This window comes from Melozone crissalis, unplaced genomic scaffold, assembly GCF_028551555.1.
Source record: "Melozone crissalis strain CALT ecotype California unplaced genomic scaffold, PUWL_Pcris_2 ptg000009l_1, whole genome shotgun sequence".
Lineage (NCBI taxonomy): Eukaryota > Metazoa > Chordata > Aves > Passeriformes > Passerellidae > Melozone > Melozone crissalis.
The window spans coordinates 21248626-21261176 of NW_026535787.1; the positions used below are offsets into that span (position 1 = coordinate 21248626).

Sequence of the window (12551 nt, forward strand, 5' to 3'; positions counted from 1 at the left end):
GTTCTTAAAGGTAAAGAAAAAAAGCAAGAAAGTTATAATAACCAGAAAATACACGATGAACTAGACACAATTAGTTCTCAAAAGCCTTCACAGTCTGAAAGAAGTCCAGGAACTGTGTGGCTCACTAATAATCCTTCAAGAAGGCAGTACAAGTTTAAATTGTGTTAATGAAAAGTAGCCAATACTGTCTGCATGCAAATTTTTGCTTTTATAAAATAAAATCCATTTATGAGGTAGCAGATCTACCTTAGTCCTAACCTGCATGAGGTTAGTTTTTCGAGGATGTTTTCTTAGCAAGATTCCCCTCAATTAATCACCCAACTTATTGTATGAGTTTCTCTGTAGACATCCTGGAAAAAAATACTAGGTCTGTGGGTGGATGGATGGGCATCCTGCCCATCATTTAGGAAGGGCTTTTGTTTCTGTCAAAATGATTAACAAATTAAAATCATCCTGATATAAGAGATAAACATGTATACATACACATGTGATGTATCAAAGTTTTACATAGCATTTAAACATCAGGCAGTTAAATCTCCCACATTTGGGACTATAGTTTGGGCATTAAAACTAACAGGATTTGATTGATGCAGATGTTTTCTTCAGTCCTTGCTTCTGGCAATCAGAGTAACAGCATAGTAATGTTTATGTTTATAATAGAGAAGTTCTATAGAAGTGGAATACAGGGCCTATTCCAATGAAACCTTGTCATTCATATAATGATGATGTGGCTCATTGCTTGTATTTGATCTGCAGATTTCTCCATGGTTCACCAAACCTCAACATATTTTCAGAATAAGAACAGAGGGTATGACTGAAGCTGATGAAATTTCCCACCAAGTATTTATGTAAAAATACAGTAGGTACAGACTGTCCTCTACATGAAATATTAACAAACTTATTATTTTAATAAATTAATATAGCTTAATGATGAACTGAACAGCTTAAAATAGCTGTTCAGTTCATCATTCCTCTCTGTAGTTTCATTTTCTCTGTAGTTTCTGCTGTGGCACAGGGCCTGAAATCACTCCTGAGACCAGCAGGGTCATGTACAGGTAAAAAATGTTTAAATTTATGGAACAAGTTATGGGATTCTGCTAATATTACTGTCTTATAACCTTCTACCTACTCGAAGCTTTTCAAACTGATTTGGACATTGCATTATTTTGTATTCACAATCAGGAGGCATTTTTTCTGTAAATAACTTGTAATATTCTTTGAGAAGTTCTAAGTTTTCCTGGTTAATGCTTTCCTGCAAAGTGGTATCTCCAAACCTATGAAAATACACAATAAATTATGGAAAAAACCCAAAACCCACAAACAACAACAACAACAAAAGATAAATTATCCTTCATAGTTATTTCTTTGCATAAAGAAATAACTTTGGTGCTAAATGCATTAGATTTTGTCAAACATGCAGTAGTTAAGTTCTTGTATGCTTTGGAATTAATTTTTGGAAACGAGATCATCGCTGATGCATACTTCTTCCAAAAGTTTATTAACAAAGCAATCTATTCACAAACATGCAATAAGGCACTTATTCTTTTCCCCTCACAAATCTTGAATAAATGGAAAGGCACTTTGGGGGAATTCCAATTCCAAAAATTGGGTACCACAGGCAGAGAACACCAACTCCTCCATCTCTTAGTGCTGCTACTGCTTAAGCATATCAATTTCTGTAAGAGCTGGATAATATGGAAGTGACACAAGATGGAAGAGAAGCTTATCTACAAAATAACTGTAGCTATAAAAACAAATATCTTTCTCTCTGAGACCAAGATTTCTACAACAGCCACATTTCACATGCCAAGAAACTAAATCTCACGGTACTACAGGAGATATGATTGTAAAGACACGAATGTCCCCATGACAGTTAGGGCCAAAGTTTTGAAATTCATCTTCAGAATAGATTTGAAACGGGAATGGAGGAGTAGAGGAAGAGAAGCATGGGCAGATAAGTGAGAAACTCAGAGAGAAGGGGACACAGATCAGAAGATACCAAATATGCTGCTAAATTGGGAACAAGGGAAGCAAATATTTCAACAGGCCACAGGGAGAAGGTGTAACTACTTCCTCAGTAGCCATTGCTGCACTGTCACATGAGAACATTTCTTTTAAATCGGAAATATTGTCAAGTGTATTCTATCAAAAAACAAATTAAAAGATTTTTTTTCTAATAGAGTAACATTTCCTAGAAATTTGCCACAAAAATGTTTTTATATTCTCAGGTTCTTTATCCCACAAACCCCTCCATGTTTTTAGCCATAAATCATGTGTGGTGTTTTCAGTCTCAAAAACAAATGTACAACTTTAGGAGTTAAACAGCATTTTGAATTAAGACAAAATCAGACTGTAACTGCATGCATTAAAGCTGCTTCTGCATTGAAATTATTTTCTTGGTAGATATTAGTACATATCCATATTTATAAATATGCAGTTATTTTGTTTTCTTCTATGGCTTTCTTTGCACACAATGTAAAATGACCACTGGGAACAACACTTCCTGCCACTTCACTTGCAAGCCAGGCATCTTTTCATACCAACTCCTCTACAAGCCCCCAGGTAATCAGGCTATTTCTAAATGTTGTCAAATTTTTCCTCAGACTATTCATAACTCAGTCCTTCCTGCCTATCTCACTCGTGTAAGCTCCCACCAGCCTGCTTCTTGCTTACCACATCATGTATTACCTCTTATTTTTTGAGTGTCTGATGACTGATTTTGTTGGTTTTGCACATTATGAGTTTGGCCACGTCACTCCTCTCAGCACTTTTCTCTTTATGTCATCAGAATAACCTATTTTCATTTTCAAGAAGTTTCCAAGTCCTCTAACCAGCTATCCAGCTCTTTCACAGTAAAATGCCACATTTTACTGTCTTTAGATTCAGTCTATGTCTCCCATTTCAATTTTCTGCCTAAATTTTCTCACATATCACCACTCAACTTGGAAAAGTGTCCCATAAACATTCACAAAGCTGCCTGATGGCATTCTTTAGTAGACTTCTTTAAAAGACTGGGTTTACTTGGCTGTCAACAGTGAACAGGAGATAAAATCCTGTGGTGTTTAACTTCTTGCCTATTACCCAGGTTAAGGATTTTCACTGTCTCCCTCCATTACTCCAGCTACAGCTTTGCTATAAGCTTTTGGCTTAGAGCAAATGCAACCTCAAGATAAGCATTAGGTATTTTGGATGCTCTGTTAATAAAAGCAGCTAAAAGAAAAGAAGTTTTAACAAAGTAGCTGTCTGTATTGACATCTTGACTTCTACCTTGCAGTTTTAGCCCTGCACAAATGTGGTAATTTAACATGACTGACAGATACCCTTCTCTTGGAAGAGAAAATTAGTACGTTGGTGAATCCATGACTATTATTATACTAATTAATTAATTTCCAGCAATCTGTTGCAGAGGAGTACTAATTTCTCTAGCTTATCACTTGTTTGGTCTCTTCAAACCCATCTTCAAGATGTAAGAATTTTGAAATTTCAAACTTGTGTGAGAATTTCAGAGTACTGCATACAACCAAAATTCTGCATCTGAAATAGAAATCCATTTTGCACCTGTATCCAAGAGAAACATGGCACCAACCCTGTGAAACGAAGCCCTGCTTATGATCTTATCTTCATCTGGACTTTTTCACTGTTCTACATTGCTTCATAGCTTGTGTTTATTTCCTTTAATACCTTTGAAAATACACACTGAGTCAATGTGAGATTGTCTAAGAGCAAATAACAAAGAAGATTTGTTTCTAATCCTGAGAGATAGCCTGTACCAGCATGGAGTACTTGGACAGAAAATGCAACGTGACTTTTCCTTACCTCTCTGCCAGTGTTTGCTGCTCATTGATTCCAACATTAAAGAGCACTGGATACATGCGAAGCAGCTTTCCCTCTTTAATCTCTTGTGGCAGCAGCTCAAACATCTTTGCTGGGAGCTGGACCTCTATAATGTAATGTTCACTAGGAAAAATGAAAACAAGAGTGAGGATGGGGTTCTTGATTGTCAGGAAAAGTTTCTTCAGCCAGAGAATGGTTGAGCAGGTTGAACTGGCTCCCCTGGGAAGTGTCATAGCACCAAGCCTCACAGAGTTCAAGAAGCATCTGAACTCTCAGGCACGGGGTGTGATTCTTGGGAAGCCCTGTGCAAGGCCAGGAGTTGCACTTGATGATGCATATGGGTCCCTTCTAACTCAAAATATTCTGTGATTCTGTAAAGAATGTTCCAAAAGCGCCTCTAATAAAAGAATGGCCTCTAATAAAAGAATGTGAGTTCCTGAACAGAATTTCACCTCCCCTGGGTGGCTGGTGTCTACCACCCACATCAGATGATCAGTGCACTGCTAGACAGTGCCACACACTTTGGATTGATTTGTTTGTGTACACAGAATGTCAGGTTTAAGCACTTTCCTAGAAAAAACAATTACAAGTAAATATGCTGACTCTTCAAGATAAGAATTTGTAGTTTGATTTTTCTGTCTTGCATTTCTACAGTCTTTCACTCTCATTTATTGAGCCATACCATATAACAACCAAAATAAAAATGGAGGGTTTCTAAAAAAATTATTAGAAAATAACTAGATTTTCACCTTTTCATCTTTTCTTTTTATGGTTGACTTCCAATTTGTTTGATAGGAGCAGTCTTATCACAGCTCTAAGAGGAATGGGACTCCTCCACATAAACCTTGTAGATTTTATTTTTAAATTTTTTTTAATTTTAATTATTCCCAATGTATTGCCTTTCATATTCCAGCCTTCCTGTAATTTATTCAATCCCTTCTCAGACAGCCCATATGATGAGAGTGAATCATCCAGATTAATTAAGCAAATCAGTGGTGAAAGCCCCCTTCAGAGGAAACATATATTTTCTAAAAGTTCCTGCTTTTAGCTGAATTTAATTTGCAGTCATCTTAAGAGCAATGATACTATTAAGAAAGTGATTTTTGCAAAATAAAACTATTTGGAGCTTCAGACTAGAATAATAATAAAGATGAAAAATCCATTCCAATCTTGTTAACCCTCAAATAGCCAAAATTAATGGAGTATTGCAGTTTATGTCCTGACATTCAGCAGTACTCACGTGAGATTCATAAAGGATAAGTGATTTTGTGCAAGGATTTCTGAGACTGCCTATGTCCTGTGTGATTTTCAGCAGCTAAAAAAGGCTTCCATTCTTAAAAGTGACTACTAAGTTTTTAATACTAAGTGGCATCGGAGTTTTTTGGTTTCCATCTTAAAAACAATCAAGGCCTAACTCTTGGAACTGCAATTTCATTTCTCATGCTGAAATACAAATTCAGGACATTCAAAAGCAAAGTTTCTCAGTTAGAGACCACATTTGTAAATAATGGCCTTGTCACTTGTCCAGGATTCAATATCCATGTGTGAATAATGCATCAGCAGCTCTGCACAACACAGACATTGCTCAGATTAATCTGTATTAGTAACTGGAACTTTTGCTTTTTATCAGGAGAGTAACCCAGAGCCTACTGGCTTTTAGAATCCCTACTAACTCACCTTCTAAAAAGTAAAACAATGCACTTTCAATAAAACAGAACTCAGCAACAAGAAAGCCATTAGACGGGTTTCATGGGCTACAGATTAAAACTGCAGCTCAGTTTCCTGGGCTCCAAGAAACAAAGTTCTTACCGCCTTCCACTTATATTAGGCAAAAAATCTTCTGACTTGGCTTCAATTACTCTAAACATTACTTTCTGCAAATCTGAAATGCCCACAGCCATGTCTTCAAGCATCCCTGCTTCTTCACCTACATGAAAAGATTAAAGAGACTATTAACAGAGTTGGCAGATCAGTCACTGTATAGGTCAGGGCAAAGCAATATATTTTCCAGTCTGTGCATCTAAAAATCACAGTTCTAAATCCACAGTAACCTACATAAAACCAGACTAATTTCTTGAACTGCTGATAATTCTGTGGCCTAAATGATAACCATGAGAATTAAGCAATTCTGAAAATCAGCCTGCTCTATATAGGCATAAAATAACCTCAGAAAAGCCATTTTTGTCTATTCTGAAAGTTTTCAAAATGCTTTCCTGCTGATGGAGGACAAAGGTTTTGAGAATAAAAACAAGCGTCATGCAAAATGGAGAAGACAGCTATCTCCAAATGAGCAACTGCATAAAAAAGCTGCACAAATGCTAAATTCCTCTACTTTAGTCAAAATCTCTGATTCAGGGAATGATTCCAGTAGATCTAGTTCAAAGTTTGAAACATAAGGCAATTTCTCCTTCCAAATTTCCTTTTTAATACATACCAAATAATGGCATGTGTAACAAACTATGAAACTGTTTTCAGGCTATCTTCACATTATCAGCACTGGGGATCAGGGCTGAGGCTGATAAAAGCAGTAAGTGTTTAAATCTTCTGTTTGCATTAGTTTTATAAACCTGCTATTTTGGGTCAGGTCTGCATGGAACAATAAGCAGGCCATGTTCTCTGAGCAACTCAGAATGAAACAGATTAATAACTTTTGCTGCAGAATTAACAACACAGTATCAATGACTTCAGCTGTGCTATTATGTGCAAGTCTACTATCTTGTAAGGACAATATTTGATTCAGCAAGCCAAATTATTGGAAACAGAGCAGAGGTTAAAATAAGAACTTCCTGGGTAACTTCTGGGCAGGGAACATAAGGAACTTTGTCCAAGAGCAATACTTACTGTATGTACTAAGGAGTCCTTCATACTGCACCAGCAATCCAACAGTGTGAAGCTGTTGTAAAAATCCTTGATCATGTAAACCTGTGTGCAATTTGATTACAAAACCACAGACCAATCCAGCGAGCTGTAAAGATAATTAAAACACGTGCAAGAGTGTTACAAGACAAACAGATACAAGACATTTCAACTGTTACAAGACAAACAGTTAAAATGAGGCTTGCTATCATTATACACAACAGAGGTAGCACCTACATATTTGAGAAATCAGCATAGGTATTTCTGTTTAGTGACTAAGTACATGATTTCATAATAATTATTTTGATGGGTTTTTTTGGGGTGTATAAAGTAGTGAAATATTCTGTTAAGGTATATTAGATAAGCTTAATTTGTTTTGTATCATTGTGTGTTATTTACACTGACATAAATAAGACCAGAACCTCACTTGTCAGGCTTCAAACATGCAAGACTGTGAATTATGATGTGAATTATGTGAATTAAACATGTGAATTATGATGGATTTGAAAGTGGTTCAACATCTAATGTAACTGAATCTCCTTGGCAGCTGCAACATACAACTTAAGAGAAAAATTAAGTGAAATATTTAGAAAAAAATCTATCTGAAAAAAACATGATATACAGGAGAAGACATAAAGAGCTTCAGTTATTTGCCAAGAAAAGACAGTTCTAAGGAAAGACATGCTAATAGTATTTAAACACTTAAAACACTGCCACAAACTGAAAACAAATAATCTCATCCCTGTTTCCAAGGTGACCAGGAGAAAAAATCTCCCTGGCTTGGATGCTGCCTAGCCAGTACCCCGTGAGGCCACATCTAGAGTGCTGCGTTCATTTCTGGGCTCACTAGGACAAGAAAGACAAGGAGCTACTGGAGAGAGTCCAGAGAAGGAACACAAAGAGGATTTGGGTCTGGAGCATCTCTCTTATGAGGAGAGACTGCACAAGCTGGGCTGTTCAGTCTGGAGAAGACTGAAGGGGATCTCATTAATACACACAAATACCTCAAAGGAGCAAGTGCCAGATTCTTTTCAATGGTCCCCAGCAGCAGGACGAGGAGCAAAGGCCACAAGCTAAAACACCAGACATTCCACCTCAACATGAGGAACAACTCCTTTATACTGAGGGTGGCAGAGCACTGGAACAGGCTGACCAAGAAGAATTTGGGTGCCCCTCTCTGCATACATTCCAACCCCACCTGGGCGTGTTCCTGTATCACCTGCTCTAGGTCACCCTGCCTTGGCTGGACTGGGGGGTTGGATTGGATGATTGCCAGAGTCCCTTAACCCTACTTATTCTGTGATTCTGTGATTATGAATATCAGCAGGATATATTCAAAGCTACACTTGAGAACTATATCATCTAGGAAGTCTAAAAATAAATTTCTGGATATTACTTTGTGCAAAGGCAGGATTAGCCAACTTTTTCAGTCCACTGCAGACCTGCTGCTCTGACTCAGTGATAGAAGCACCGTGGATTTCTACTTACTATTTAGTTTCTTACCACATTATAAATTATTTAGGTGAATATCATGGAAAATAAATGAAAAAGCTGTATCAAATTGTAAGAAAAAAAAAAGAGAAAGAAACCCACAAACACTGGCGTGAAGAGTATGCTTATAATTAGAGCAACAGAAGGAAGTGAGTGACACAAGACAACCTACTGCTTGGCTGAAGACGATGTCTCTCCTCAGGGTCAGCATCAGGCACTGGGGCAAGCCACAGGCAAGTTCCTGGAGCAGGACAAAGGCCATGGACTGCTTGGTCCTGGTCACCACCTCTGCCAAGCAGTCCTTCAGCGTGACCACCAGTGGGTACAGCTGCTCGTACCAGTCACCTACAACACAACAGGTCATCTGCTCCAGAGTGGAAAACTTGCAGTGAAAAACCCTTCTTTACTAGGAAGGATGGCAGTAGCAGCTGTGCACATCACCCTTCCCTTTAAAACAACCCCTGCAGCTCTCCCCAGACCACTGTGGGACCACAAATGCCACTGGAGAACATACTTATAAGCAGGATTCCATCTTACCACTGGGAATGGGGTTAAATCCCTGGCCTGAATCCAACTGCACTCTGAAACAATGGCCTTTTCTAACAGTCCCAGCATCCCTGTAAAACTGGTATTCAAGTGTCACAAACAGAGTACACAGGGAAACACATAAAACCTCATTTAGCACACAGAGATTAATACAGTGGCGATGGAGTCTCCTTTCAGGACTCAGAACTGGCTATGTAAGAAATGAAATAGCATCAAAAATGCAAAACCAGAGAGAATAACCAAATAATTAAGAAAAGGTGGGTGCTGGAGGGCAAAACACAATAACAAATAGGTTTCTGGAAGGGTATCACCTACTTAATCTGCAGGCTGGAAATATAAAAAGCTTCAGACCATATTCCTTTTTTTTTAGATTCTATGTTGTTCTCTTTAAACATTTAGAGATTTTGAACTCATTTTAGCTATTTCTATCAGAGAGATGCAGACTATTTTGAAACATGTTTTTCTCTGTAAAAATACATGCTAGGCATATTAAAAAAAACACTCATTAAATGATTGAAAAATGTGATTCCTTAATACATTACAAATGAAACAGTGATAACTAGGAATGGAGGAGAATTGGAACACCTTACACAAACTTGCCCAATAATCCCAGTCACTCCTGAATTTTATACGATTTAATAAAATCAGACCTGCCTTGTAGCTGCATATGGCTTTGCCTACCCCTAAGTTGAGCAAATAATAAAAACAAATAAATAAATCCCCCTCCTTCAGAATCTACATCTCAGTTTGATTGTACAGATTGAAATGAGGGAAATCAACACTCTGGAAGAATCTATATAAAAGTTGGGAATGCAACTGACAATGCAACAGTCTACAATTGGCTCATATTTTCTGTAGATCAGTGTAATTTAGAATCAATGATAATTACAATCTGTTGTAATTAGGTGCAAGACAGCAGCGGGTTGTTTCAGGTAACATTCTGAGTCAGGCCAGTAAAACCTCATTAGAACTGAGGAAGTTCTTGAGGCAGAAGACAGCTGCCTGTTGCCAGTCAATTTGGCTGAGCTCCAGAAAAACACATAAATTAATAAAACTGCAGCCAAGAAGACTGGAGAGAGCTTTGAAAGCTGGGAGAAATTAGAGAAAGCAAGGAGCAGGAAAGGGGAACAAGGACAGAGCATGCACAGAGAATCAGACGAGCTCTTTGTTAACTTTGTGGTCAGACAACATGAGTTTTACCACATATTTAACCATGAGTAACACAGACTGAGGAAGCATTCCCTGGAAAAAAGCAGTTCTGAAGCGAGTGTCATCCTGACAAAGCAGACCATGAGCCACCCCCAGGCACAAGCTCCAGGTGATTTTATACATGTCATTGGCTAACAGAGTGATGACACACTGTGTGCCAAAAGCTGGTGTACACGTTTTAGAGAGGCTGCTGGAAAAATGGAGAGCTTGCAGTGCAGAGCTACCAAGATTTAGAGTTTAATCTCCTTAAGCTGATGAAAAAGACTGAGCAGCAACTTGATTTCCCCTCTTCATGAGGAGAAAATAACAAGAACTAACTGTGGTGTTTATTCCAGGGAATAAAAGCAAAAGAACAACCAGAGGCTGCTGCAAAACACAGACGAGTTTAGAAATAAGGTAGACAAAAAAGTGTATCAAAGATTGTCTTGTATGCAAGGCATAAATATATAATACCAATGCAATTCATAAATAGACATTATTTGCAAAGGGACCTGACATGTCTAAAGTAGAGTTCTCTTAGAGTGACTCAGTAAATCATATTGTATACATTTTAGAATAAGATATCTTTCAGAATACCTTTGTAGAATCACTTCAGGAAAGGAATAACACAAATTATTGCTTTTAACACATTCATGGACTCACACACATTGAGCCTTCGGATCTCAACTTTCTTTTAAATTAAAATCACAGAGGAAAATTGTTTGAAGGGGTGAAGAATTAATTGAATGAGTGACCATCTGAAAAAAGGAGATTAGAAGCAAGAACAGAAGCGACAAGGAGACTCCAGGATGACTGTCAGGTTGCTAAAATGACATGGGCAGCCTGTCAGTTTGGAACGCTTAGCATCCAGAAGAACTGTCAGAGTCTCCTGATAAAGCAAAGAAACTCAGCACAAAAATAGAGCTAGTCAGCCACGGGAAACTAAAACAAGGCATGAAAACCAAACATACTAAATTAAAAAATTAAAGGATGAAACTAAAAGGACAGTACCACTGCTATGCAGTTAGAATGAGATTAAAACAAAAGTGCATGTTCCACAAAGCACTGAGTAAATATTCCATGTTCATTGCCAAGAGAGTGATGGCAGCTCAGTCTGTGACAGGATTTGCCCTTTGGTTACTGGAAAATGCCCTTCAGCCCCATGTTCCTAAAATCAACAGGCTGCGCAGGCAAATGACCTGCTTAGCACCCAGCTAGTCAGTTCTGCGTGCTCATATCCAAGTTGCAATATGTCAAACCACACGTTAAATTTGATAAACTTTGGCAGAAAAGCAAGCTTCTGGTCTTTTCAAAGTCAGGTCCACTGAAATGCTCATTAAAATATGCTGGTAACCAAAAAGGATGCTTCAGCATAGTACTCCTATCTCCTTTAGTCCTAGCAACAGATTAAAAAAGCCAATTTTGTCACTGCTATTTGTGCCACCTAAAATCCATAAATTGCTTTAAGTCACTTCAAAACTTGAATGGTATGAAGTTAAAAAACCAAACCTTAAAGAAAAAGCAGAAGAATGCATAATGTTGTGCCCTTAAAGCAAAGGGGGGCACTACAGCCATACAAATGTAAGAAATACAAATATAAATGTGATATATAAATGTAACAGCAGATACCCACGAGGTAACGTTTCACTTAAATTAATCACTCACTACCTGATCATAAAAATATTCCATGATAGAATTGAAATAATAGAGGTAAAAAAACATAAATGAGTTTTCTTTATATCACAAAGTGATCATTAGACAAACTCTGTTTTAATGAAAAAGGCAGGCAAATCAAACCAACCAACCAACACAGCAGCAGTAAATCCCTAAAATCAGCATGAAATAATTAACCCAGAATTTGATTTTACTGACTTAGGAAAGGAACAGTCTTTGAATTAATTATTTTTTTTAAAGGGAGGTTTAAAAAGACAGAAGATTGCACATATTCAACTTTGCACCATAAAAAGGTCAGTGCCTTATTTCTTTATTTTGCCACGCAGCTCTTGGAACTCAGCTGAACTCCAGCTGAGGGCTAAGCTCTTTGAAAAAGGAGGAGGCTTTGTACTCACAATGCTGCAGCAGTTCTTGCAGGAACAATAAAAACCTGAATAAGATTTCCTGGTGTTCCTGCACTTGAAGGCAGCAGTTTGCTTTGCACAGTTTGGGTGTCCAGATATTTGGAATTCTTGGGATTTATTATTCCACTGCAGGCATCCAAGATTTTCTCCACTGTCACATGGATTAATAGCTAAACCCAAAACCATCCAATAATACCTACATGAGCATCTCAGCATGCTTAGTCAGAGTGAAAACAGAAAGAGAAGACAAAGGTAATAAAAGACAAAGCTAAGAAAATCTAATACACTTTAAACATAGGAAGGTTCTGTGAATGCTGTGCAACTAAATATTCTTATATCTTGTTTTAGTTTGTTGATTCAGTTAAATAGTCTTTCCCTTACATATTTTTCAGCTTCTGTTTTTAGCCAAAGTACTTAGAGAAAGTACTGCTGAAGGGGATTGTCTTGTATTGCTGGGCTACATTCAGCCCAGATAAGGATCCTATCAAAAAGAAAAGGATGACACAGAAGAGAGGGGGAAAGGGGGGAAAAAAGCATAAGTAAAACTTATGTAAAAAA

The 12551-nt window shown here is 37.7% G+C and overlaps 1 pseudogene; it reads right to left on the reverse strand.

Annotated features, from left to right (window-relative positions):
• The window catches only part of LOC128933315 (inositol polyphosphate 4-phosphatase type II-like), a 130951-nt pseudogene that overhangs the window by 28535 nt on the left and 89865 nt on the right, over positions 1-12551 (reverse strand).